The sequence below is a fragment of the Protopterus annectens genome, chromosome 3.part0 (genome assembly GCF_019279795.1).
Source record: "Protopterus annectens isolate FY-2018-M chromosome 3.part0, PAN1.0, whole genome shotgun sequence".
In the NCBI taxonomy this organism is placed as follows: Eukaryota; Metazoa; Chordata; order Ceratodontiformes; family Protopteridae; genus Protopterus; species Protopterus annectens.
Window position 1 is genome coordinate 1,260,443,810 of NC_056731.1, and position 26,067 is coordinate 1,260,469,876.

Here is a 26,067-nt window from a genome sequence, read left to right on the forward strand (position 1 = left end):
CCCCCTCACCAAAAGGGCAAATATCTATCCCAGCAGAGTGCTGCCCCCCTGACATCTCAGATGCTCAGGTAAGAGCCGCCCTCTCCAAAGCAAAAAACACAGCATCAATGGGACCAGACGGTGTCCCGGGCTGCGTCCTACATGAACTCCAAGAAGAGCTAAACCCAAATATAAAACTACTGTTCAATCTCAGCCTTACTACAGGATATGTACCCAAAGAGTGGCGTACAGCAACAGTGGTCCCTCTCCACAAAGGTGGTGCCTCAACGGATCCTGGAAACTATCGCCCCATAAGCCTGACTAGCTTGGTCTGCAAAGCTATGGAAAGGATCATTATGGACCTCATAAATAAAGATATTGGGGACCTACAGACACTGGATCCTACCCAGTTCGGCTTTAAGGGCAGATCCTGCCTCTTAAACCTGGTCGATTTCTTTGAAACAGTCACCAAGGCCATTGAGGAGGGGAAGGTGGTCCACACAGCCTACCTGGACCTCGCAAAAGCCTTCGATACAATACCCCACTCGGGCATTATAGAAACCCCTATGTCACTAGATGGGCTGCAAACTGGCCCAAGGACAGAACCCACATGGTTAGAATTGCTGGAGCCATGTCAGACTCCAAAGCAGTTACAAGTGGCGTCCCACAAGGCTCAGTCCTGGGACCTCTCTTGTTCGGTATATATTTCTCGGAGGTACAGGCCAACACGGAAGGACTGTGGCTGACCAAGTTCGCAGATGACTGCAAACTGGGCACCATAATCGACTCTCCAGCCGACACAAGCATCCTCCAAAAGGGCCTCATAGAAACAGACAACTGGTGCCAGAGCCATGGCCTCAAGCTAAACGCCAAAAAGTGCATAGTCATCCCCTTTGGCAAAAACAAAGTGCCCACAAATTACCACACAAGTGGTAATCCATTAAGTGCAGAAGAAGTAATTAGGGACCTGGGGACCCAAGTTGATAGCAATCTCTCACCTGACAACCACGTGGCCAAAGTGGTTAGAAAAACATTTTATATAGCCCACCTAATCATGAAGGGATTCACATCTAGATCAGGGGAGGTCATCGTGCCTCTTTACTCATCCCTCATCAGGCCCATAATTGAGTACAATGCCCCTTTTGGGATGTACCTTACCAGACATCTGCAGCAACTGGAAAGACCCCAAAAGTACCTCGCCAAGAGGATCAAAGGGCTCAAACAGATGCCATATGCTACCCGGTTAAAGAAACTCCAGCTCTACTCAGTGACATACTGCCTGCTCAGAGGCGATCTGTGCCTGACGTATAAAGCCATGTCCAACCCGGAATTAATGGACATGCTGCACCTCAGAAAATCCAAATCCCATCGAGCTACGCGCTCGAGAGACTTGAACCTCAGCACTGAAATAAGTAGGACATGCTGGGGGGACAGATTCATAACCCAGAGGCTCCCTTCACTCTGGAATAAAATCCCAGTCCAGGTTAGGCAGAGTCCCTCATTGACACTCTTCAAGAGGAATCTTGATGAGTGGATGGGAGATCATAGGTTTACCCTGGGTATCACTTCTGTGTCACTGTTAGACAGAGGCACTGTATACTAACCTCGAAAAAGGGCATAGCAAAATTAATTTAAAATGGGTGGCGAAAGCCAAACACACTCTGGCTAGGCTTATGAATGCCCTAGGGCAGATAGCCTAGTACGAACCTATGAACCTATGGTACTTTGCTTCCTGGCCTCCTGCAGGACAGTGAGAACGTCCTCTGAGTATAGGTGCCTAAAGGGGATCAGAACTCTTATCACCCAAATTGTCAGTCTGAGACTGAGTAGGTGGGGGTGAATTAGGGATCCCCTGTTTTGTGCGAGTAGATCTAATTGGTTGAGGTAACCTGTGGTGACTGTCCTGGGCTAAAAGGTTGAGAAGGGGAAAACAATGCTGTTTTGGCCAGAAGGGAGTCACCAACAGGAGTTTTGGTTTGTCCTGTATTTTCAGGAGGACTTTGTGAATCAGAGGAAATGGAGGGAAGGCACAGAGGAACATTCCCACCCATGAAAAGGAGAAGGCATCCACTTTCCACGCCTGTGGATGAGGGAGCCTTGAGCAGAAGAGACTCATCTATTTGTTCTGGGAGGAGGCAAAAAGATCTGCCTGAGGAATACTCCACCTGTGAATTAGATCCAGAAATAAGTCCCTTTGGAGCATCCATTCGTGGGAGGGTGATAAGGTGCTGCTCAGGGCACCTGCTATCCCATTTTTTTCTGATGGGATGTAGACTGCCTGCAAGTCAATTTGAAGATCTGCTGCCAGGGACCAAATCTTTATTGCCAGACTGCAGAGGAGGTATGACTTTGCTCCTCCTTGCTTTTTTATGTACCACAGGACAGTCATGTTGTCTGTGATGACCTGCAAGGTGCCTGGCAGAAGGATCTGTTGAAAGGCCTGCATGCCCAAGGATAGGGCCTTTAGCTCTCTCAGGTTGATGTGGTCCTTCCTTTACTGAACAGACCACTCCCCCTGAACTTTGCGATGGTTGTTGGCATGGTGAAGGATGGCTCCCAAGCCTAAATCTGACACGGCTGTGTACAGATGTTGTTTGGGTAGGGGTCCTGCAGTGGTACCCCTTAATTCAGGGAAATGGTGGCAAACCACCATGAAAGTTCCTTCTTTAAGCATGGAAGAAGAGGTAGTTTTGTTTCCAAGGGATGAGAGTATTGGCTCCAAGAGTTTCTCAAGACCCAATGAAACTTTCTCATGTACATTTTGGCAAGAGGGAGCATGGGAATCAAGGAGACCATGTATCCTAGTATCCTGAGAAATTTCCTTGATGTGATGGATGCTAGAGGTAGCAGGGAGTGGAAAAACTGAAAAAGAAATTCTATTTTCTGTGGCAGGAAAAAGATGGTCATCAGGTCTGTCCTGATCTGCACCCCAGGGAGACAAGGCCTTGGGATGGAGTCATTTGAGATTCTAGGCCATTTAGTGTGAAGGCTAGACTCTATAGGAACCTGCATACCATTTCCAAGTGCTGGGAGAGGACGAGCGGATTCTGGTGCAAAAAAAAAAAAAAGGGGCGTCCATGTAAGGATAAATTTGTATGCCCTGCAGTCTGCAGTGTGCAACGGCTGGGGCTAGGCACTTTGTGAAGACTCTTGGCTCTATGAAGAGGCCAAAGGGTTAAGACAGAAAAATTGAAAATGAGAAAAACCCACAGAGAAATGTAAATATCTTCAGCAAGGGGGAAAGATGGGGATATGTAGGCAACCATCCTTCAGATACAGGGAGACCATGAAGGCTTGCTGAGGTATGAGAGGAAGGAGGGGCTGTAAAGTTAGCATTTTGAAGGCAGACACTTTGAGGAAGAGATTGAAGGTGGGATAAGTCGAGGATGGGTCTCCAAGGACCATCTTTTCTTGGGACCAGAAACATCCTTGAATAAAATCCCTTGGCTAACTGACCCTCTGGTAATGGTTCTATAGTACCCTGAGATAGAAGTTGGCTGAAGATAGATGGGAGCAGTGACAGAAGATTTTGAGGGGGTTGTGGTATCGTCTGTAAGGGAGGGGTAGCCCACCAGGTCATAAGGCATCTCCTCTCGATGATGGAAAGGACCCACTTGTTTGAGGTGATTTTCTGCCAGGAGGGTAGGGATAGGGTTAGACGTAGGGACAGGAGGAGTGGAGCTGGTTAAGGGAGGAGAGTCACAGTGGAGGAGCTCTGCCTGTGTCTGGCTGCCTCCGAAAGGATGATGGAGTGGAGATGGTTGAAGACCCCAGAGCAGATTGTTTTATGGTATATCTGCATCCCCCGGACTGAGTAGCAGATGGGTGACAGGACCGTCTCTTGACAAAGCTAGGTTTTTGAGGGTAATTTCTATGAAATCTGGGAACAGGTGAGACTAGTAGATGTTTTAAATTTTGTAAGTCTTTACCTTTTTCCTGTAGAGACTTAAGTAGCTCTTCACAGGCAGGTCCAAATGGGGCTTTGTTGTCCAAAGGTGCATCTAGCAACTTAGCTTGAACATCCAAAGATAAGGGCTGAAGTCTCAGCCATGAAAATCTCAACACAGATCCAGAAGCTGCTGACTTAGAAGAAGCTTCTACAGTATCATAGCTGCACTTGCAGTGTCTGGTCACGTGAGAACCATGAAGACAGAAGGGTACTTACTTGAGTCTTAACAGGAGATTCTGGAACCTCTGACAGAAAATTACAGGCCTTCGTCAGGGAATGTAAGGCAAACTTTGCCATATGTGTCTGATAATTAATAGCACTAATGGCCAAAGTGGAAGAACTTTCTTCCCCAACCAGTCCATAAATTTACTGTCTATCTGTAGGGAAAAGGGAAGAAGGAGGAAGTTGCTTAGAGGACTTATCTGATGACACTGCAATCACCGCAAGATCTGCTGGAGGATTTTTGAAAAGGTACTGGTCCTGGCTAGATATGTATTGTATTGTATTTCTATCCATTCTATATATTCCTTTATTGCATGTTATGTAATTACTTCAGAATTGTGTATACTTAAAATGTGATCTGTGTTTATCTTTGTTCTTACTATTTGTTTACTTAAACTTTTTTTTTGGGGAGCTTTTCTCCTCGGGTCTCTGCTGAAAAAGGACTTCTAAGAACCCAGACAGACTAACCCGGTTAACAAATGTAAAAATAAATAAATCTGTCTGGCCTCTTAGAAGCAGGAGACTGCGACTCTGGGCTTTGTGAGGCAGTAGAGAAAGCATCCTGAAATGCAGGAAGAAAGGAGGAAACTGCAGATGGTGAGGGCTGCTCCATCTGCAAGAATTCAAAACATCTCTTTTTTTGTCTCTGAGAGATCTGATAGTTCCCATATGAAATGTTGTCTGAGCAAGGAAATGTTATCCCCAAAGAAAAAATCTTCTCCAGGAGTGAGATTCTTCTTCTTCTTCTGGGGTAACAAAGTCTTTGGGCAAATCCAACGGAGAACAACAAGTTAAGGAATCATCTGAAGAGGAAGATTCCTCCTCAGAGATTTCCTAGGGGCAACAGGAAGGCCTGCCTGCAGAATCTGAGTCTGAAGAGCCTGAAAACCCTTGAACAGAGCTTGGGAAGAGTTCTCCCAGGGAGGAGTAGGGTCTTTTGAAGTCTGCTTCTGCTTCCTTTTTAAAGGAAAGGATGGAACAGAAGTGGGTCTAGGAGCCGAAGTTATAGAGGTTGCGAAGACTGTAGTAGAAGCAGGGTCCTCCAAAACAATGAACCATGGTTCCCCCTCACCATCAGGGTCTGATGGTTGAAAAACCTCAGCAGACGTACTCTGGGTATTTGCAGAGCCAGCTTCTGATTCGGTTCCCACTTGCTGCGCAGTACCCAACATCCAGAGCGATCCTGGGCTGATATTCGCCTCGAAGATAACACCACATGACTGAGGTGCAGCCAAGGCGTCAAGCCTAACTTTCGTGGCCTTCTTCCTAGGTGGCTCGTTGGAAGGACCCACTCCACTTTCCATTCCGGACGACAAACGGCACTGGTTTTCTAAATAAAGTTTTAAAGATGCTAGACAGCTTCTTAGGGTTTTCGGAACAAAGGATTGACAGATCTTACAGGCCTTGTAATCATGAGCCTCCCACAGACAAAATAAACTCTGCCCATGTGGGTCCTTTTAAGGGATTTACCTACTACAAGCACACCTTCCTTTAGTAGAAGACATGTACATCTGTCAAAAAGCAAACAAGCAAAGAAATTCCCACAAGGGTACTTATCTCTGAGCGGACAGCGATCACTAAAATCGGATGGACGACGTTGAGCGAACGCCGTAATTCTGAACTGGCGGATGGAAGCCCGATTCTCACTGTGGCAGAAAAATTCTGAGTTGGGTACATGCAGACATCACAGTTATAGCAGACGTCAGTTTATGGCCCCTGCATTCTATGTCGCACGTACCCCAGATTGAAAGACTTCAGTATACTAGACGGATGTCTGGTGCTGCAGGCAGAGACTCCCTAAGGTTATGAATACTGCAACATGAGAATAGGACGACATCTAGAGTTACTTGAAGTACCTCAAAGTGTGTAAAGGTGCTTACAGTGTGTTTATTACTATGTATATATTTCGAAGGGTTTGTGTGCAAAGTGCAACTATTTCATAAAGTACAGTCAAAGCATAGCCATTGCAAAAAGTTTCTTGTGCTGGATGTGTCTGTTCGCAAAGTGCTGCCATTACAGAATGTTTCTTGCACTGTAAAGAGTTGCCCAACAGGCTACCGCCATTTGGGGGAAATTTCAGTGTGCTGTGTAAGTTTATTCGCAAAGTGCAATTACTTTAAAATGTTATCGACTCTGAGCTTGTCTTGCTCAGTTCATTCACATCATGCAGTTATTTGAAATGTTTCTTAAAATGATGATAAATTACTTTTGCAATACAATAATTTCAAAAGTATTACAGTGCCCTAGAGACTTATTTCGCAAAGTCCAGTTACACAGAGGCTTACATTGAGCAGTTATTTGACAGGTTTCTTACAGTGATAAGACTTGATTTCTTGCAATACAGTAATTTCAAGAGTATATACAGTGCCCGAGAGAAACGTATTTCTCAAAGTGCAGTTATACAGAACTTGTTGTGCTATTGGGCAAAGTTACAAACATTGGCATACATTTCTGGAATATGTGTGTGTGTGTGTTCATGCTTATTTGCAAAACACTACACTGGTATGTGTTAATATGGCAGATGAATTTCGAAAGCCCTTACCCCTCTTGTATTTGAGCAGAATATCGGAGGAAGGGCACTGAGCAAACCTTGACCTGCGATATATAACATTAAGTATCCTTTTTGCTTATTTTCATGAGTTATTTATAGCACTTTTACTGTCTGCTGCATACTTTTCTAGTTAGATTGACTGTGTGCGCGGTATTAGCTGGAGACTTTCTACATTTGTTAAGCACCTGTTTGGGTTTGTCTGTTCTGATTTCCTGCCAAGGATTGTATCATCTAACTTATTTGTTTGCAGGTAAAAGCATTCTCTAGAGTCTCCTTGCTCCTAAATCTGTTTAAAAACGTTCATTTAAAGGCTCACTGCTGCTTTTCTGCTGTGATAAACATTTCTGCAGTTTTTTCCTACCCAAGTAGTGTGGGTAGTTGTAGCATTGTCCACATTCAGGCTTGTGTTTTGAGCCTAGTTGTTTGTTTGTAGAGGCTGTGTGTCTGAGCACGTGTTCCAGGCCATCTTAGTTTAGCCAAAGCCATTCTTGCATTTCAGTGAGAAGGGAGTGTCATTGGCTGATTGGGGTTACCTGGACTATGGCTTGCAGTAAGCACCTCACTGGTTCTTTCGAGCTTTTTTTAAAGTTGTATCAGGTTTCAACTTTCTGTTACTTAAGAAGTTAACTTGTGAGTGTTTCTGCCATTTCACACTGAGCTAACTGGAGGAAGGGCACTGAGCAAACCCTGATCTGCGATATAGAACATTAAGTATCCTGTTTTTTGCTTATTTTTACGAGTTATTTATAGCACTTGTATTGTCTGCTGCATACTTTTCTAGCTAGTTTCACTCTGTGTAAGGTATTAACTGGAATTTTTCTACATTTGTTAAGCATCTATTTGGGTTTGTTTGCTCTGATTTTTGTCTCCCATCCTCCCTTCCTACTGGTATCCTGTTCTTATACTTGGTGGCTTTGCAGTTGCCCACCCCTACTGTAAATTTGATCTGGGAGACTCCTCCCAGTTTAGTGTCATTACCTCATTCTACCTAATACATGGTGAACATCTGAGAAGGCCAACCCACTTAGTTCTTAACCTTGAGTTATCTTCTGCTCCTCCTTACTCCCTTTCCACTTTACAAAAAAAAAAATTCTAAAGCTTGTTTCCTGCCTTTCCTGTAAGTAGTCTAGTCCAGATAAAGATATGCTGTATCCAGGACGGTTTGTAAGCTTCTGCGCCCCCGCCACTTAGCTAGGGTTCAACTATTCCCGGCGACATAAAGTCTGCTCTTCAAATTTTCCCGTAGAACTAGCCAGTTATTTTTAGTTTTAGCACTCAGATCTGTTTCTCTGAGTTCAGAACTTGTTGTAAGCAATAAATAAGCTAGAAATCACTACAGCACTCAACGTTCCTCACTTGTCTAGAGGAAAACAGGTTTAAGTACTTAATAAATAAGCACCTATCCAGGCATGTCTAAGGGTCAGCTCCCGGTGTTTTCTCCCATCTACCTGATGAATCTAGGCATCTTGGGGCAATGCAGCAATTGCCTCATGTACACAGACAACCCTCTCCTCTTACCACCAAACACTACAAACTGTGAGAAATGCACTTATATAGCCAAACTGGAATCAAAGCTCTCCTCACCCAAGACTGGACTAGACAGTCAAGGGGGGAGGGTAAACACTTGCACCACACCACACTCATCACATAGTCCCTCAAAACCTACACCACCAAAACACACACACAGAAACACAAAACACACACCTACATTCGCGGAGGCTCTCAAAAATCTACCCAACCAACAGGGACCTCCAAAGCAGAAACACAAGCAACCTCCACCCCCCCCAACACAACCCAAATTACACATAGCCCACAAACTCAGTGTGCCACTCAACCACAGCCCATAAGGCATAACAATGTACCCAACACTCTAGTCATAGGTGACTCTATAGTCAGGCATACTGATGTTCCACTCACCAGGCTAAACAAGGAGAAAGTTACTGTCAGCTGCCTGTCAGGTGCCAGGATCTGCCACATAATGCACGCACTCAGGTCACTCCACAACAAGTACAAATATGACTCTGTCATTGTCCATGTTGGTGTGAATGACCTGGTATGTACCTCCCTGGACTACATGAAAAGAAACATGGAGCTGTCCGATCTTATAGCCCAGACAGGTATGACCCCAGCCCTAAATAGCATCCTGCCATCACCCAGACTGATACCACAATACAAGGACAAAATGATTGACTTCAACAATTGGCTGAGCTACTGGTGTCATTCTAAGGGGATCCACTATCTGTCTGCCTCGGATGACATGATCGACAGACCAAGATGCTTTGCCAGAGATGGCCTGCACCTGTCGCCCTTGGGATTCCGGACACTGGCTAAGGCTCTTGCCACACCTATAGTGCCTTTTTTAGGCAAGGTTCTAATGACAAACTCACCACTGTAACAGGTACAAGCAAGCAAAATCTTATGGTAATGCTACAAGTCTAAACCTCAAAATGGACTCACTTGAGGCATTCCATAAAATGGAGAACAACAACATCTGTGCAGTGACAGAGACCTGCGTTCAAGGCTCCAGACAGCACCCTTGCATTACCAGGCTATAATTCATACCACACCTTTCGGCCACCTAACCTGGACCAAAACACTAAAGGCGGAGGCGTGTCCATATTCATTAAGGATATCCACACCTCCAGGCTTGTTGCTCAGACCGCAATCCAAATTGTAGCTTGCTACAGATCCCCCACCATGCCCCAGGATTCCCACTCCTCATTTCTTGATATAGTGGAAAATATTAGGTTACAACCCAACACCCTAATAATAGGCAATTTCAACTACCCCACCATTAACTGGGAAAACTACTCATGTACCAACTCTTTTACTCAACATTTTCTAGAATTCATACATTCCAATGCCTTGGATCAACTTATCTACACCCCCACCAGAGCCACCAATTTCCTAGATCTGGTCATTACAAACATGGGTAACCGGTGTTCCACACCAGAGATCAATTCCTCGTTGGTCAGATCCGACCACAAGCTAATCACCCTAGACATCCATATCCAGCCCCCACCCCCCATTAGGGAAACCACCATAAAAAATTTCTCCAAATCCAACTTCACGCTTAAGACAGAAGTAGCAAACTTCACAACACCCATGCAGACGGACAATAGAGGTACGACTGCGGAATCCTACACAAATGCACTTTAAGCACTTACACGAGTGCATGGATCGTGCAATCCCTAACGGAACCAAGATGCTATCCTCCAAAAAAAGGAAGCCAATCTGGTGGTCCCCTGCCATGAACAAACTCTACAACAGAAAAAACTGTTGCAAAAAAAAAAAAAAAAAAAAAAAAAAAAAAAAGTAAAATCCCATGATTGGAGAAACTCCCTGGTCAGCCTCAGTAAAAAGCTGAGATCCCTCAAAAAATCCTACAAAGTTAGTTATGAAAAAAAAATTGCCACTGTTTCTAAAGACAACCACAAAGCATTACATAGCCATGTCAAGAATCTCAATGGCAACACTCAGATCTGCTCTGAGTTGCAGCACACTGGCACTAAATATATAGAACCAACTGATATTGCCAACATCCTGGCAGGTTCAGTGCTAACTTTATCCCCATCTCACCCCCTAAATGGCCCATCTATATACCGGAAGAATGCAAAGTTCCTGTAATCATGGCTGCACAGGTAAAAAAACACACTCTCTAAAGCAGAGAACACTGCATCCATGGGATCTGATAACATTTATTTATTTATTTTATTTATTTATTTACATTTGTTGACAGGGAGAGTCCGAATGGACACAAGTCCATTTTCAGTGGAGGCCCGGGGGGAGAAAAGCTCCAAATTAACAACCCAGGCTGCGTTCTACACGAACTACAGAACGAACTGGCACCCCACCCAAGTACCATGTTCAATCATAGCCTCACCTCAGGCTTTGTGTCCACTGAATGGCGCAAAGCGACGGTTTTCCCACTCCACAAAGGGGGGGCCACCACAGACCCCGGGAACTACTGCCCCATTAGCCTGACTAGCCTGGTCTGGAACTTATAAACAATGACACTGGTAATCTCCAAACTCTGGACCCCACCCAGTTTGGGTTTGTAAAAGGAAAATCATGTCTCCTAAACCTGATAAGACACCCCGTTTGGTATGTACCTCTCAAGACATCTGCAACAACTGGAAAGGCTGCAGAAATACCTCACTAAAAGAATCACAGGCCTAAAGCAGACGCCCTATGCTGACCATCTAAAAAAACTCCACCTATAGTCTGTCGCATATCGTCTACTCAGAGGCGATCTCTGCTTAACATACAAGGCCATGTCAAACCCAGAGATGTTGGACATGCGACACTTAAAGAAATCCCAATCCCTCAGACAGACAAGCTCCAGGGATCTAAACCTTGTCATCACAATGAACACAACATGCTGGAGGGATAGGTTCCTGACCCAGAGACTCCTAAGACTCTGGAATAGACTGCCCATACATGTCAAGCAGAGCGCCTCTTTGGCCCTCTTCAAAAGGAACCTTGATGATTGGATGGGAGATCGGAAATTCACCCTGGGGATCACGTCAGTCACCCTGCTAGACAAGGGTCCAGGGAAGTAAATACTGTGGGAAGAAATAGCCAGGGAATTGTTATGACTAGGCTTGTATAGGCCCTAGGGCTGACAGCCTAGTACCAACCTATGAACTTCTTTGAAGCGGTCACCAAAGCCGTAGATGAGGGTAAGGTGGTTCACACAGCCTATCTAGATCTCACCAAGGCTTTCGACACCATCCCCCACTCTGGGATTATAGATAAACTCACTAAACTAGGTATAAATCCCTATGTTACAAGATGAGTTGCCAACTGGCTCAATGACAGAACCCACACTGTGAAAGTAGCAGACTCCAAATCTGACTTCAGACCACAAGTGAAGAACCACAGGGTTCAGTCCTGGGTCCTCTCCTGTTTGGTATCTACTTCTCAGAAGTACAGACTAACACAGAAGGTCTTTGGCTAATGAAGTTCACAGATGACTGCAAACTAGGAACCATAATCGAAACTCCTAACGATGTGGACATCCTACAAAAGGGTCTCACTGAGACAGATGTCTAGTGTCAAAGCCATGGCCTCAAGCTCAATGCCAAAAAGTGCATTGTCATCCCTTTTGGTAAAAACTCTGTACCCATGAACTACCACATAGGCAGTAGTCTACTTAACACCAAAAGTGTGATAACAGACCTTGGGACACAGGTGGACAGTAGTCTCTCCTTTGATAATCACATTGCCACAGTAGTCAGTAAATCCTTCTACATGGCACACCTCATCACAAAAGGTTTCTCATCCAGGAAAAAAAAGGTCATTGTTCCCCTCTACTCATCACTCATTAGACCCATTATAGAATACAACGACCCTTTTGGTCTCACAAGACATCAACAACTAGAAAGGCCACAGAAATACCTCACGAAGAGGATTACCAGCCTCAAACAGATGCCCTATGCAGTCCATCTCAAAAAACTCCAGCTGTACTCCGTTGCATATTGCCTACTCAGAGGTGATCTCTGCCTAACATACAAAGCTATGTCAAAGCCAGAGCTGTTGGACATGCTCCACTTAAAGAAATCCCAATCCCTCTGAGCTGCATGCTCTAGGGACCTAAACCTTGTCACCACAATAAACAGAACATGCTGGAGGGATAGACTCCTGTCCCAGAGACTTCCCATACTCTGAAACAAACTACCTATCTATATCAAACAAAGCTCCTCATTAGCACTCTTCAAGAAAAATCCTGATTGGATGGGAGATAGGAAAGTCACCCCGGGGATCACTTCTGTGGCTCTGCTCGACAGAGGCACAGGAAAATAATTTTCTTGGGTGGCGAAAGCCAGGGTACTTTTTTGCCTAGGCTTATATAGGCCCTAGGGACAATAGCCTAGTACCTACCTATGAACCTATGAATTGGAGAATATTTCAGCAAGAGTACAATATTTTTATACAAGCAGCTTATTCAAATAAAGATGCACGCACCAGGGCATTCATTTTGCTAAACCTAGCTTGGTCAGAGGCCATAGAAAGACAGTGTTTATTTGTGTATGCACCAGCAGTACATGAAGGAGAAGGTGAAAATGTCACACTGTTGTACAGGCTGAATCAACGGAAGACCCAGAGTGTTTGAAGTGCAAGTTCAGAGAAATGTGCAACACCCAGACTTATATTACATTAGAGAGGCATTTGTTTTATACGAGAGATCAGAAACCAGGGGAAGTTTATACAGCTGACCTGAGAAACAAAGTTAAAACATGTCGGTTTGGTGACTTCAAAAATGAGTTAATAAAAGACAGGCTCATGTGTGGTGGTAATAATGCTGCTGTGACAAAGATTTTACTTCGTGACAGTGATTCAATGTTGAGTAAAGCTATACAGTTTTGTCAAATCCATGTAGTGACAGAGAAACACACTAGTATGCTTGCAAGTCACAAGAGCATAGTTTCAACAGGCTCCAGATCAAATGCAGATAGCATGCAACACGTGGCAAACAGAAGCAGGCCTAAGCACATGGCAGCCACAGCTCCTGCTGGCTCACCAAGGAAGCCACGTAATTTTCCAGCAAGTTCTAAGACTAGTTCAGTTAAAGGAGCACGCTCCTCAGTGCTGTACAAGCGTAAATCAGCAAAACCCAAGTCTAGCTTTACTGTTAACTGTCGCAACTGTGGTGCAAATCATGAGTCTAAAAGAGAGAAATGCTTAGCATTCGGTCAGCAATGCCACAACTGTAAAAAATGGAACTATTTTCAAAAGTTTTGCAAATCAAGTAAACCTCACACAATTGTAAATAAAGGTCACAAAAAAGGCAAGTTGATCAAGAAGAGCCGCAGCAGTCAACTTTCTATGTAGATGGTTTATCAGTAATTCGTGAAAGAGTTGATGCAGTAAATTTACTGGCAAAGAGCAAAGTGTTTTGAGCTGTCCAGATCAATGGCAAATCCACAGAGCTTAACACAGACACTGGTTCAAAGTGTAATGTTATATCAGCAGACACATTTGCTAAACTGAGAACCAATGAGCAACTCATTGTGGCCAGTAGTGCAAAAGTTGTTGCTTATGGAGATGAAGAAATCCAAACCGAAGGCTCAGTGATGCTTTCATGTTATCTGGCCAAGAACTGTTACAACTTGTTACTCTACGTAGTTCGAAGACCAATACAGTCTTTATTGGGTCTCAAAAATAGTTTGAGAAAATGAATCTGCTTTCTTTTTTTCTAAAGAAGTTCATCACAAGTGCATATCCTAGTTCCAATTTTTCTGAAGCCATTTTCTCAGCGTATGCTGATGTTTTTGATGACAAGATGGGCAAGCTTCCAGTTGTGTATTCCACGAAGTTAGACCCAGAGATCACTCCAGTAGTCAGATTGGCAAGAAGAGTTCTAATAGCTATGCAGGATAAAGTTAAGCTTAGTTGGATAAAATGGTGCAGCAAGGTATAATTTGCCCAGTTACAGAACCAAATGAATGGGTGTCATCTATGGTAGCAGCTTACAAAAAAGGCTCAGATGAAATCAGAATATGTATTGACCCAAGAGATTTGAACAAAGCATTGAAGAGACCATATCATCCAATGCAACAGTTGAAGAGGTTGCAGCCCTAAATACAGAATGCCACTGTTTTTTCTGTCTTGGAATCAAACAGTTAATTTTGGCAAGTGATGCTGGATTGCAAATCTTCATTACTAACCACTTTTGGCAGAAAGAGATTCCCAAAGATGCCATTTGGAATAAATTCTGCAAGTGAAGCTTTCTGGCATGCAATGGAGCAAATTTTTTGGGGTTTTATTTGTGCCATAATAGCAGATGATTTTTTTGGTTGGGAGGCAATGGTGAAGCAGAGCATGACAGAAACCTAAAGAAAGTTTGAGACACAGCACGTGAAGTAAACTTGAAGCACAATCCTCTGAAGTGCAAATTCAGACTTCCAGAAGTTATATATGTAGGTCATTTATTTACCAGTACTGGCTTAAGAACAGACCCAACCAAACAATCAGCTATTCTTGAGATGTCAACACCAGAAAATGTTCAAGCTCTGCAGCGTTTCCTAGGCATGGTCAACTATTTAGGCAAGTTTATACCACACTTCAGTGAGTTGACAGCACCTTTAAGAGAACTGATGCGCAAATATGTTGCATGGTCACAATTACACCACCAGAAGGGATTTGAAGACCTTAAGCAGAAAATTGCCACCGCAACTACATTAAGATACTATGATGTAAATAAACCAGTCACAGTTTCCTGCAATGCTTCAAAATTTGGTCTTGGCACAGTTATACTTCAAGAGGGCAGACCAGTAGCCTATGCATCTAGAATACTTACCCAAGCTGAAATGCAGTATGCTCAAATTGAGAAACAGTATTTGCATGTTCCAAGTTTCATGATTTATGGTTGAGCTATTCAGACTGAAACTGACCACCAACCTTTAGTTACCATTCTAAAGAAGCCTATGCATTCAGCTCCAGCAAGATTACAAAGAATGATGCTCAAATTGCAAAAGTACAACTTCAAAATGATCTATAAGAAAGGCAGACTGCTCTATCTAGCTGATAAATATCCAGATCACCCAGAAATGTGACGGGACAGCTTGACACAGAGAAGTTTGACTTTGACGTGATGGCAGTGCTTATTTTCTACCACTAGGCGAGTTAAGAGATCACACAGACTGATCCAGTTTTGCAAAAGCTTAATCACTACATTAATGCTGGATGGCCGTCAAAGCAATCTAGTCTACCACCTGAAGTGCAAACCTATTTTCCTTACAGAGATGAAATGTTGATGGAAGATGGCATTATTTTCAATGGTCCTAAAATTGTTGTACCTGCTTCCTTACAACAAGAATATATGCAGATTTTGCATCATGATCACCCAGGTTCTGCATCCACTAAAAGAAGAGCGATAGAATTAGTATTTTGGCCTTCATTACTGAAAGACATTGATCAAGTACTTTCTTCTTGTTCAATATGCAATAGTATTAGACCGCATTTACAAAGCGAACCACTTCAGCCAAGTCCAGTTCCTGAACTACCTTGGTCATCAGTAGCCACTGACATCTTTGAGTGGAACAATCAATGCTACTTAGTATTGGTAGACTCTTACTCGAATTGGTTTAAAATTGATCTACTACCTAACCTTTCACTGCTGTTATTACCAAGTTATTTCTGACAATGGTACTCAATTTACTAGTCGGTTGTTTCAGAAATTTGCAAGAGCCATAATGGGACTTTGTACATGTTACTAGCAGTCCTGAATATCCACAGTCAAATGTCTAGCTGAATGTGCAGTGCAAAGCGCAAAGCAATTACTTGAAAGGTCAAATCGTGACAATACTGATGTCTTTCTGAATTTGCTTAATATCAGAAACATACCCCATGATGATATTCTTGGCTCACTTGCTCAAAGACTTCTATCCAAGAAGACCAGAACTACACTACCTATTAGTTCCACTTTATTGAGGCCTAAAGCTAACAATAAAACCATCAAGGCTCAATTATTCAAGAAGCGTTCTATCCAGACATCTAGTTATGATAAAATGAGCAGATTTCTTCATCCGTTGAGGGAAGGAGAGACAGTGAAAATACAAACAGCGAAATGTTCCGACCCAACTGGTCAAGTTACAGGTATATGTGCCGAGCAGAGATTCTACCTTGCAGAATCTGAGGGTGTGGAGTACAGGAGAAATCGCAGACATCTTCCTGTACCAGAATCATCATCACAGCATTGTTCCTGTGAAAAGAGTCTAGATCTCAGAGTGAACCAAACGTTGTTCCCATCCCAGTGTCTGTTCCAACCTCTGATTCCATTTCTGAAGATGTTCCAAATACTTCTAAGGTTGAACATTTTGTAGAGACAGCTCCAGTTGCTAATCCCAATTCCCAGTTTTATGTCACACGATATGGTCGAATATCCAGGCTCGGTGTGAAATACACGGCAAAGTACAGTTTTGTACCTACCATAAATGTAGATGTTCGAGGATTCCATTGCTGCAGTCCTGACTATTGGGTATAGTCCGCGTCCAGTCGGCCCGAATACCAGAGTATAAGGCTGACGTCGGTCAGGGCGCATTAGACTGACGTCAGTACGTCAGGGTACTAATGCGCATGACCGACGTCATATCCTCAGTCTTTTCTTGCCCCAGATGTCAGAAGACCCTAAAAAGACAAGTCCCAAAAAACCTGCACCAAAAACATGTACAATATATACAACAATATATACAAAAATATAAGCATGTAAACTCACCTACACAACCACCCCTAAATACAGAGGGGAAGGAGGGAGGGTAAGTTGGACTGCAGCAATGGAATCCTCGAACATCTACATTTATGGTAGGTACAAAACTGTACTATGTTCTTCGTCTTCCATTGCTGCAGTCCTGACTATTGGGTAGAATCCCAAAGCAGAGGTAAGGGAGGCTGGCAAATTATAAAGAAGTAGGAGCTGACAACATGCCTTGCAAAACAGCTGTGGCAAAACCAGCCCTAGACTTAGAGTAGATAGGAAGGTGATAATGCTTAGAGAAAGTATGCACTGAACTCCAAGTAGCTGCTTCCAAAATATCCTTAGTTGCCACCCCCCTTAGAAATGCTGTTGAAGTGGCAGTAGCCCTAGTGGAATGAGGCCTAATCCCAGCTGGAATCTTCTTGCCATGATGGGAATAACAAAATGCAATGCAAAAGCCAATCCACCTAGAAATAGTTTGTTTTGACACAGGCTTGCCCTGTGAACTCAAAGCAAAAGAAACAAACAACTGCTGAGACTGCCTAAAATCCTTAGTCCTGCTTAAATAGTAACGCAATTGCCTGTGTACATCTAAAGTGTGCAAAATCTTTTCCCCTTTATTTTGAGGGTCTGCAAAAAACGTAGGCAAATGAATAGTTTGGTTTAAAGCCACACTAGAAACCACCTTAGGCATAAAAGAAGGATTAGTGCGTAATGATACCCTATCCTTATGGAAAATCAAAAGGGCTCTACTGCCATAAGGGCCTGCAACTCAGACACCCTTCTTGCAGAAGTAATAGCCAACAGAAAAGCAGTCTTCCATGACAAGTATTTCAATTCAGCAGTAGCTGCAGGCTCAAAAGGTTGTAGAGTAAGTTTTTCCAACACAAAATTGAGATCCCAAGCAGGAGTAGGAGCTCTCGTGGGGGTCTTATATTCTTTGCCCCTCTAAGAAACTGCTTGAACAAAGGATGCGAAAACAAAGGTGGGTCACAATCATAGTGAGCTGAAATTGCTGCAGCATGAATCTTAATGGAAGAGAAGGACAAACCTTTGTCCAATAATTCAGTAAGATATTGAAGAGCCACACTCAAATTAGGCTCAGAAATCTCCAAATTCTTTGCTGTACTCCAAAATAAAAATCTCTTCCATTTTTCTGCGTACACTCTCCTTGTACTAGGTCTTCTAGCTTCCATAATCACATTTAAAACTTGTTGAGGAAGTTGAGACCTGCTGTGTTTCAACACAGAATATGCCAGGCTGTTAGATGAAGAGAGTGAAGCTTGACATTGAGCAGATGACCGTCCTTCTGAGATAACAGATGAGGAATCAGAGGTAAAGGCCATGGAGGCTTCTTTACCAGACTCCGTAGTAGTGGGTACCAGTGTTGCCGAGGCCAATCTGGAGCTATCAAAATCATCCTTGGCCTGTCTTGTCTGACCTTTAATAGTACCTTTGGAAGAAGAGGCAGAGGTGGAAAGGCATACACATGAAGGTTTTTCCAACTGAAAGACAGAGCATCCACTTTCCAAGCTGTGTGATGAAACCCCTTTGTGCAATACTTTGGCAGCTGGTGGTTTAGTGGAGAAGCGAACAGATCTATGTCTGGAGTTCCCCATGACACTGTCAGGTTCTGAAATACATGAAGATCCAGTTTCCACTCGTGGGGATCCATGATTTGTCTGCTTAACACATCTGCTAAGGAGTTCTGTGCTCCTGGCAGAAACCTTGCCTGAAGAGTTAGTTGCAGGCTTAGCAGTCTCCCATAAAATCATTGCTTGCCTGCATAGAGGATAAGAATGTGTTCCCCTTGCTTGTTGATGTACCACATGACAGTTGTGTTGTCTGTTAGAATCAACACCTGCCCTGGAAGAAGTAACTCCTTGAAAGCCATTAATGCAAACTGGACTGCTAACATCTCTTTCATGTTGATATGTAGATGCTGTAGTCTGGCAGGCCACTTGTCTTGTATCCACTTTCCATTTAGATGAGCTCCCCAAGCAATGTCCGAGGCATCTGTCGTTAAGATCTGACTTGCCTCTGGCCGGGTCACAGAGAGTCCCTTGTTTAGGTGACATTCCTGAGCCCACCACAAGAATTCTTTTGAAGGCAAGGTATTATTTGAATGACAGTGTCCAAATCCTGGCAGTGCTGTGTCCATACATTTTGAGATACCATTGTAGCTTCCTCATATGCAGTTTGGCATTGGGAAGCACCAGAATACAAGATGCCATGAACCCTAATGCTTGAAGGACTGTCCTTGCAGTCAGCACGGACTGATGAGATAGTTGATGGAAGTAAAGTGACAGACTCTTTTGTTTGTCCGGGGTTAAAAGGCCATCTGGGCTGCTGTATTCAGTCTCACACCCAGAAAGCACATGTCTTGAGAGGGTACTAGACTGGACTTTATTTCGTTCACAGAATACCCTAGGCATCTTAGCACTGCTATAACATATTCCAGATGCTGCAGAAGATCTTCCTTTTCTTGAGCCAGAATCAGGCAGTCGTCCAAGTAAGGATAGATTTGAATTCCTTGAAGCCTGAAGTAAGCTATCACTGGAGCCAGAACCTTTGTGAATACTCTGGGCGCAGTAGATAAGCCAAAGGGCAATGCAGAGAACTGATAATGAGAATTTCCAGCTCGAAACCGCAGATACTTCCTGCAACTTAGCCTTATAGGCACATGAAGGTAAGCTTCCTTGAGATCTAAAGTTACCATCCAGTGATCTTTGCCCAGCAGAGGTAAAAGCTGTTGTAACGTCAACATCTTGAACTTGGGAATGTCCAAAACGTGTTGAGGAGAGATAAATCCAAAATTGGTCTCCACGTGTTCCCTTCTTTGGTACAAGGAACAGGCGAGAATAAAATCCTAGGCCCCTTTCTGATACAGGGACTGGCTGAATGGCCCCTATGTGAAGTAACTGAGAAACTTGCTTGTGAGCCTCTTTTCTTTGTGGAGGAGGAACGTCTGGCATGCCTTTGAAAGGGGCATTGTATGGAAATAAAATCTGTAACCGTGGTGAATGATATCCAACACCCATTTGTCTTGAGTAATTAAATCCCAATTTTCTTTGAAAAGAGACAGTCTTCCTCCCAAAGGAGCTGCCAACGTGAATCTGCTGGCAGCTGAAAAGACAGGTCATTGGGTCTGTTTACGAAAGGACTGACCCCTGCCCTCACCAGAAGTCTGAGCAGGTGAACTCCTGTTCTAGGCCTAAAAGAACCTTGAGCCCTGCCCCTACCACGCCTAGACCTACCCCTAGACTGGGAATCATAAGCAGGATATGTCCACCCCTTAGCAGGCCAATTTCTACTAAACTTTGGAGGCTGCACCTGCAAAAATCTTTAACAGTTTGCATAGACTTAGCTTTGTCCTCCATTTTCTTTAAAACTGCTTCCACAGGCGATCCAAACAACACATCAGACTGTAAAGGAGCATCCAAAATCCTTGTCTTAACATGCTCAGCTAAATTCTGATCCTTCAACCAGGCATGCCTGCGAAGAACAGAACTGGTAGCAGCCACCCTCGAGGAGGCCTGTACAGCATCAAAACCACATTGCAAAGAATGCTTACCCACTTGTTCAGACACGTGAACCAAATCCAGCAACTCTTTACACTCAATACCTTCCGCCAAAGCATCCACCTTAGATTTCAATTGTGAAAGGAGATAATTCTGATATTTTAGCATGTGAAACTGACAATTCAATGCTCTCATGGCTAGAGTGGAAGAAGTATACACTTTCTTTCCCCACCTATCCAAAGCCCTTGCCTCTTTATCAGTGGGAACAGGATTTTTAACCACAGAAGCCTTTACACCCTTAGGCCCTTGAGAAATAGTTTCTGGGTCGCCCTAGGACTCTTAAACAAATATTTATGAGCTTCGGCACCCTATAATACCTATCAGGCTTAACAGGAGCAGGAGGCAAAGAGTCAGGGTTCAGGGAAGCCTCTGCAAAACATCTTCCACCACATTCAACACAGGAGGAATAGCTAAAGGCCTATGCTGGGGTAAAACAAGAATTCCCTAAGCCTTTTCCTGGAATCAGAGTAATCCTGGCCTTCCCATTTAAAGTGCTCCCTCATGGAATGCAGAGTCTCTGAAAATGAGAAATCCTCAGGCGGAGAAGCTGTAGGAGTGGAATCATCCACATCAGAATCAGAATAAGTAGGATACTCTTGCATATCTTCCACAGAAGATTCTGAAGCCTCTGAACACTGTTCAAAACTATCAAACTCCGGTTCCACCCTAGGCCTCTTATCAGGCGGGGCATAGAACGCCTAATCATAGTAATCAAATGTTCTGCCATTTTAAGCAAATGTTTCTTAGGTACAGAAGCCGAAATGCTAGGAGAAGCCCCACTGAAGCTGAACTAGGCCTACCTCTCAAAAAAGTTTTGGCAACAGAAGGAGAGGCTCTAACTACCTTGGGAAGAGAGGGAAGAACAGTCACCTGAGAAGCCCCCTCAGCCTGGCCTACCTCCTGAGAAGGCACATCCTGTAATAGTATAGTTTCTGCCTGGGACTCCATGGAAACTCCTGGCAAAACCTCCGCTCCACTGAGCCTTCTAAAGAACCGACGTCCGGGACTGCCGGTTCATCAACCCTAGGCTTCACTGTTTTATCCTTGCGCTTCTTGAGGAAGCGGCCGGAGCATCCGACGGCATTTTATAATTGCAACGCTTCCCAAACACTAACCTGGCACAGTCTAACCTCCTCTTAATAGTGCGTTTGTTAAACCTAGCACAAGAGCGGCAACCAACAACGCCGTGCTCAGGCCCTAAACAAGGTATACACAAGGTATGATAATCCCTATGAGGTATCTGTTTCCCACAAGAAATACAGTTATTCACTTTTTCTGACATCCGGTAAAATACTGAGGCAAGAAAAAACCAAAATGTTCCCCAACGGGGTACTTAGCCAACTCTGTTTCGGTCTGAAACTCCGGTTTCGGAAATATTTCAGAACGCCAACCTGCACTCGCAAAACTGCTTCTGCATCGGACCATGCGGCAAAAAAGACTGAGGATATGACGTCGGTCATGCGCATTAGTACCCTGACGTACTGACGTCAGTCTAATGCGCCCTGACCGACGTCAGCCTTATACTCTGGTATTCGGGCCGACTGGACGCGGACTATACCCAATAGTCAGGACTGCAGCAATGGAAGACGAAGAACATCATGGTCTTAACTGTGTATTTATGTACCTAGTCTTGTATTAATGCATGACAAAGAACTACCTGTGATATCTGCATGCCAAATAGATTCATAACGTTGCATGATCTATTTTTTTAAAGATGGAGGATGTAGATCAGAGTATATGTGCTGTAGCTTTAAGAAGCATGTCAAAGGCTGTGTGTGCACATAAAAATATCAGGCACATGCTATTCCTATAGTGCCATTTTAAGAGTGCAGCCAAACAGGTAGCATGTATAATTGCAGTAGTTAGTTTGTATACAAGTTACTTACGTTAAACTCAGTAAACATCTATTGTGATGTGTTTGTATAAAATAAAGCTGCTTGAACAGAACCCACAAAGACTCTTCCTACTGTGTCCTAAATGGGAGAGCGACAACCCAATTAATAAACATCCTTTGTTAAAACGGGATTTTTTTATGTGCTCCACATAAATGAAAACCTGAATCCAAACCCTAATAAGCCTCCAGGATGTATGAGAATGACTAACCTTCTCTAAACTCAAGACATGGAATAGTCAGAAGTAAAAAATGTGTAGAAAGACATTAAGCCACACAAAGCAGAACACAGCACCTTAACACGGGTCTGCTTCAGTAGACTGAACATTCACTTAACCAGGCTTTGATATTGCCGAGATGAACAGACAAACAACCCCAAAACACTGATGTCCGGAACACCGACTTTGCACTGTGCTTGGCCAACCTGAAAAAAATTAAAACTGAAGCAAATTAAACCCACCCATGTGGGGGTCCTTGTCCCCACACCCCCCACTAAATATACCAACTCCAAGATCATATGACTGTGGGGGTAAGAGGCAAAGATCACCATGGTAGCCGACCGGTTACTTACCTGGAGTGGAAAGGCGGTGTTATGGGGTTGTCTGTCTTTTCGTCTCGGCAATATGAAAGTTGGGTAAGGGAACGTTCGGTCTACTGCAGTAGACCCCTTAACACAGAGACCTTTCTCTTCCTGGTGAACCAAACAAGAAATGGGGAAGATCATGACTTTCCCAGGTGGCAGAAAAATGGATTTCTTGAGTTCAGCTCCTCAAAGGACTCTGTCCAGACTCAGCCTCTGAAGCTGAAACTTCAAGAGAGGATTTGATAAGCAGCTCAAAACTATCACCAGCATTTGCAGGAGTAACTGCAGATAAGAGTAAAGCCAGAGACTATAGCAAGGTTCCACATAAGCAACTACACCTGTAAAATAGAGGATGGCCCTACCCTTCTTGTTGATAAGGAACAAACCCAGCTGCTGACCCAAGAGAGTGGAAAGACCCTGGAAAAAGCCTTGGAGGCAAAAATTTCCAGTTGGTAAAAAGCAGAGCCACACAAGGGAAGGATCACTGACCAAGGACCAAATTGGAGACTAAAGAAAGGTATGCCTTTCCCATCTGTCAACAGGAAAAGCAGTGAAAATTAAGGTCTGTCAAGATATTAGTGAGGAATGAACCTCAAACCATGACTCAGACATGGTGTAAGTTCCAAAATGTACAGCAAGCTTGACACCACAGACACTGCATAGTTCAGACTGCTACTTTCCTCAGACATACTCCGAGCACCAATAAAAATGTGGCTACATTTCATGACCAGAGGATGCAAACACTTCCAAACCTGGGTTCTGAATTGAGTTTATACCGGACTCGAGTTGCCAAATCAAAACCTTATATCACCCCCCCCCCTCCAGGGCAGAAAAGGGAGTACAAACTAACATGCCAAAAAGACAACAAAACTAAGCAGAAGCAAAAAACATCTGTGAAAATAGTGGTAGCTCTATGGGACTCTGACCAAGAAGTAAGGACTACAGCAGTGATGCCGAACCTATGACATGCATGCCAAAGATGACATGCCATGAGGTTTTAGGTGACACACCAGCATTCACCAACATCCAAGTTAGCAAAGAAACTGAATGAACAAAAATACAAGAAATATGTGAACCTGCACTTCTCTATTAAAACTCGGCAACAAAGTTATTAATTAATATTAATGAAATCAGATGCAGTGTGTTCCATATTTTTTTCAGTTCAATTCAGAATTACTATCAGAAGTACAGTCATTTTTGGTGCACTATTTTAAGCCCAAATATCAATGTGCATCTTTTTCTCTACTGTAAGCCACCAATTTTCCTTTTACTTTTATAATGCATACCAGCACACAATTGGTCTGTACTTTTTTTTAAATAAATGAATATGTAAAGAATGGTTTATCTTTTGTTTTGGAGCGGGTGACATGCCAGCAGAGTCAAGATATGCATTTTCCAAATTTCTGACACACTGAGCCCAAAAGGTTTGCCATCACTGGCCTACATGGAATCCCTCATCGGGAAACTATAGGCAGAAATAACAGACTCCAATCCTCCTATAAGAAACGGTGAATATGGTGAATATACTTAATAAAATGGATTCTGATACCCAACCAATGTAAATTGTAAAATTAATCCATTTAGTAACCACCACACAATACCTCCTGCAAGAGCAAGGAGGAGTGGGACCTCAAACAAAAATACTCAGGAGAGTCAGTAAAGTCAAAAACTGAGTAAAAATGCCAATCGCTTTCTTGAAGGGGAAAAAGAAAAAATAAGAAGGGAGACAGGATTGAACTCTGTCATGCTCCTAAAATGGGACAGGCTCTACTACCCTTTGACTGACAGTCTGGGCTTATCAGAAAAGTTCCAACAAAGCAGAAAGAAAACAAGAGGATCCAAAGATAATGCGTCTGCATGAGTGGAGGGCCAAAAAGGCAGTCTGAATTCTACGACAATAAAGGTTGGCTTCTCTTAGCTGTGGAGAACAACCACTCCAAGACAATCTCAGATCAGAATCCAGGCTGCAAGGTGATCAACAAAGACAACCCCAAGGGGTTCCCAGCTGCCACAGCAAAGGAGCTACTGCAGGATGACTGGCCTTGCTCTTAGGCCTTCTCTTACTGGAAGAACTGAGGAACAAAGAAAGGAAACATCTTCAGCAAGGAAGGGCTAGCCTGGTATAGTGACAAGACATCAGAAAAGAGGGGCTAGAAGAGAATGCAAACCAAACAAAGGAGAAACCGAACTGGGCATGTCTGATCTGTGAACACACCAACATTTAACAACTGTGTGCGCACGCTTACCCAAGACAGCAAGGGAATGGAAATGTCCTCCTTTTGCAACCTAAAAAGGAGAGAGAGACTATTAGACCACTGTCTTACCGTGGTATTCAGCAAAAAACTGAAACAGCTGCTCATAAGTATAACTTACCTACCTTGATAATGCTTATATGGGTTTGAGATATACTCTAACACAAAATAAAAATAAAAAATTAATGCAATTAGAAAATACACTGAATAAATTAAAGACTGTGCAGTATCTTATAAACCACAGCATACTTACAATTTAGCATCTCTAGATGTAACCCAATCTGGAAGAAGAAAAAAAAAAAGATACGAAAATGTTAGTCTGTGATCTCGTAAAAGAAATGACTGTATATGTAAAGGAAGAACACCTAACTAGATGAAATGCTTTCTGAATATCATGTGTATATGGGGTGGGGGGTGGGGGGGACGACAAAATTTAAAAACATGAATTATGAAAAACAAAATATGGCTATTTACTAAACAACTTTCCCAAGGCAACATCTAAAACTTCAAGTTTGGTGTGGTTTGAATAAAGCATTTTTAAACTACAACCTAATGTGCATTATTTACCTCTTATTCTGAAGTGTTAGGTCTTTCATCTAGAGTGAAAAGTGGGACATGCCCACAATTAAATGCATAATGCTGGCAAAACAAGAAATAACTAATGAAACTAATGTTAATGGCATGAGGGCTGTTAGCTCAAGGAATGATGACAGAACAGAAGGTACCTTGTTCAAAATACTAGATGTGAACTTGGACCTAAAGGAAGAACATGTGGAAGAAAAAGTAAAAAGAAAAGAAATGCCCTGTGCCCAAAGAAGATGATTCTACCTCCATAAAACTATGATGAAAGACAGCACTCAT

At 43.3% G+C, this 26,067-nt stretch overlaps 1 protein-coding gene across 1 annotated transcript in view; it reads right to left on the reverse strand.

The window, feature by feature from the left end:
- ZNF521 (zinc finger protein 521) overlaps positions 1–25,348 on the reverse strand; it is a 1,059,428-nt gene extending 1,034,080 nt beyond the window's left edge. Inside the window, exons 1-2 of the mRNA XM_044065427.1 lie at positions 25,332–25,348; positions 25,201–25,240 (exon numbers count right to left, since the gene is read on the reverse strand). The gene's annotated coding sequence lies outside the window, so the exon portion shown is untranslated. The remainder of the gene's footprint in view (positions 1–25,200; positions 25,241–25,331) is intronic.
- Positions 25,349–26,067: the final 719 nt, after the last annotated feature.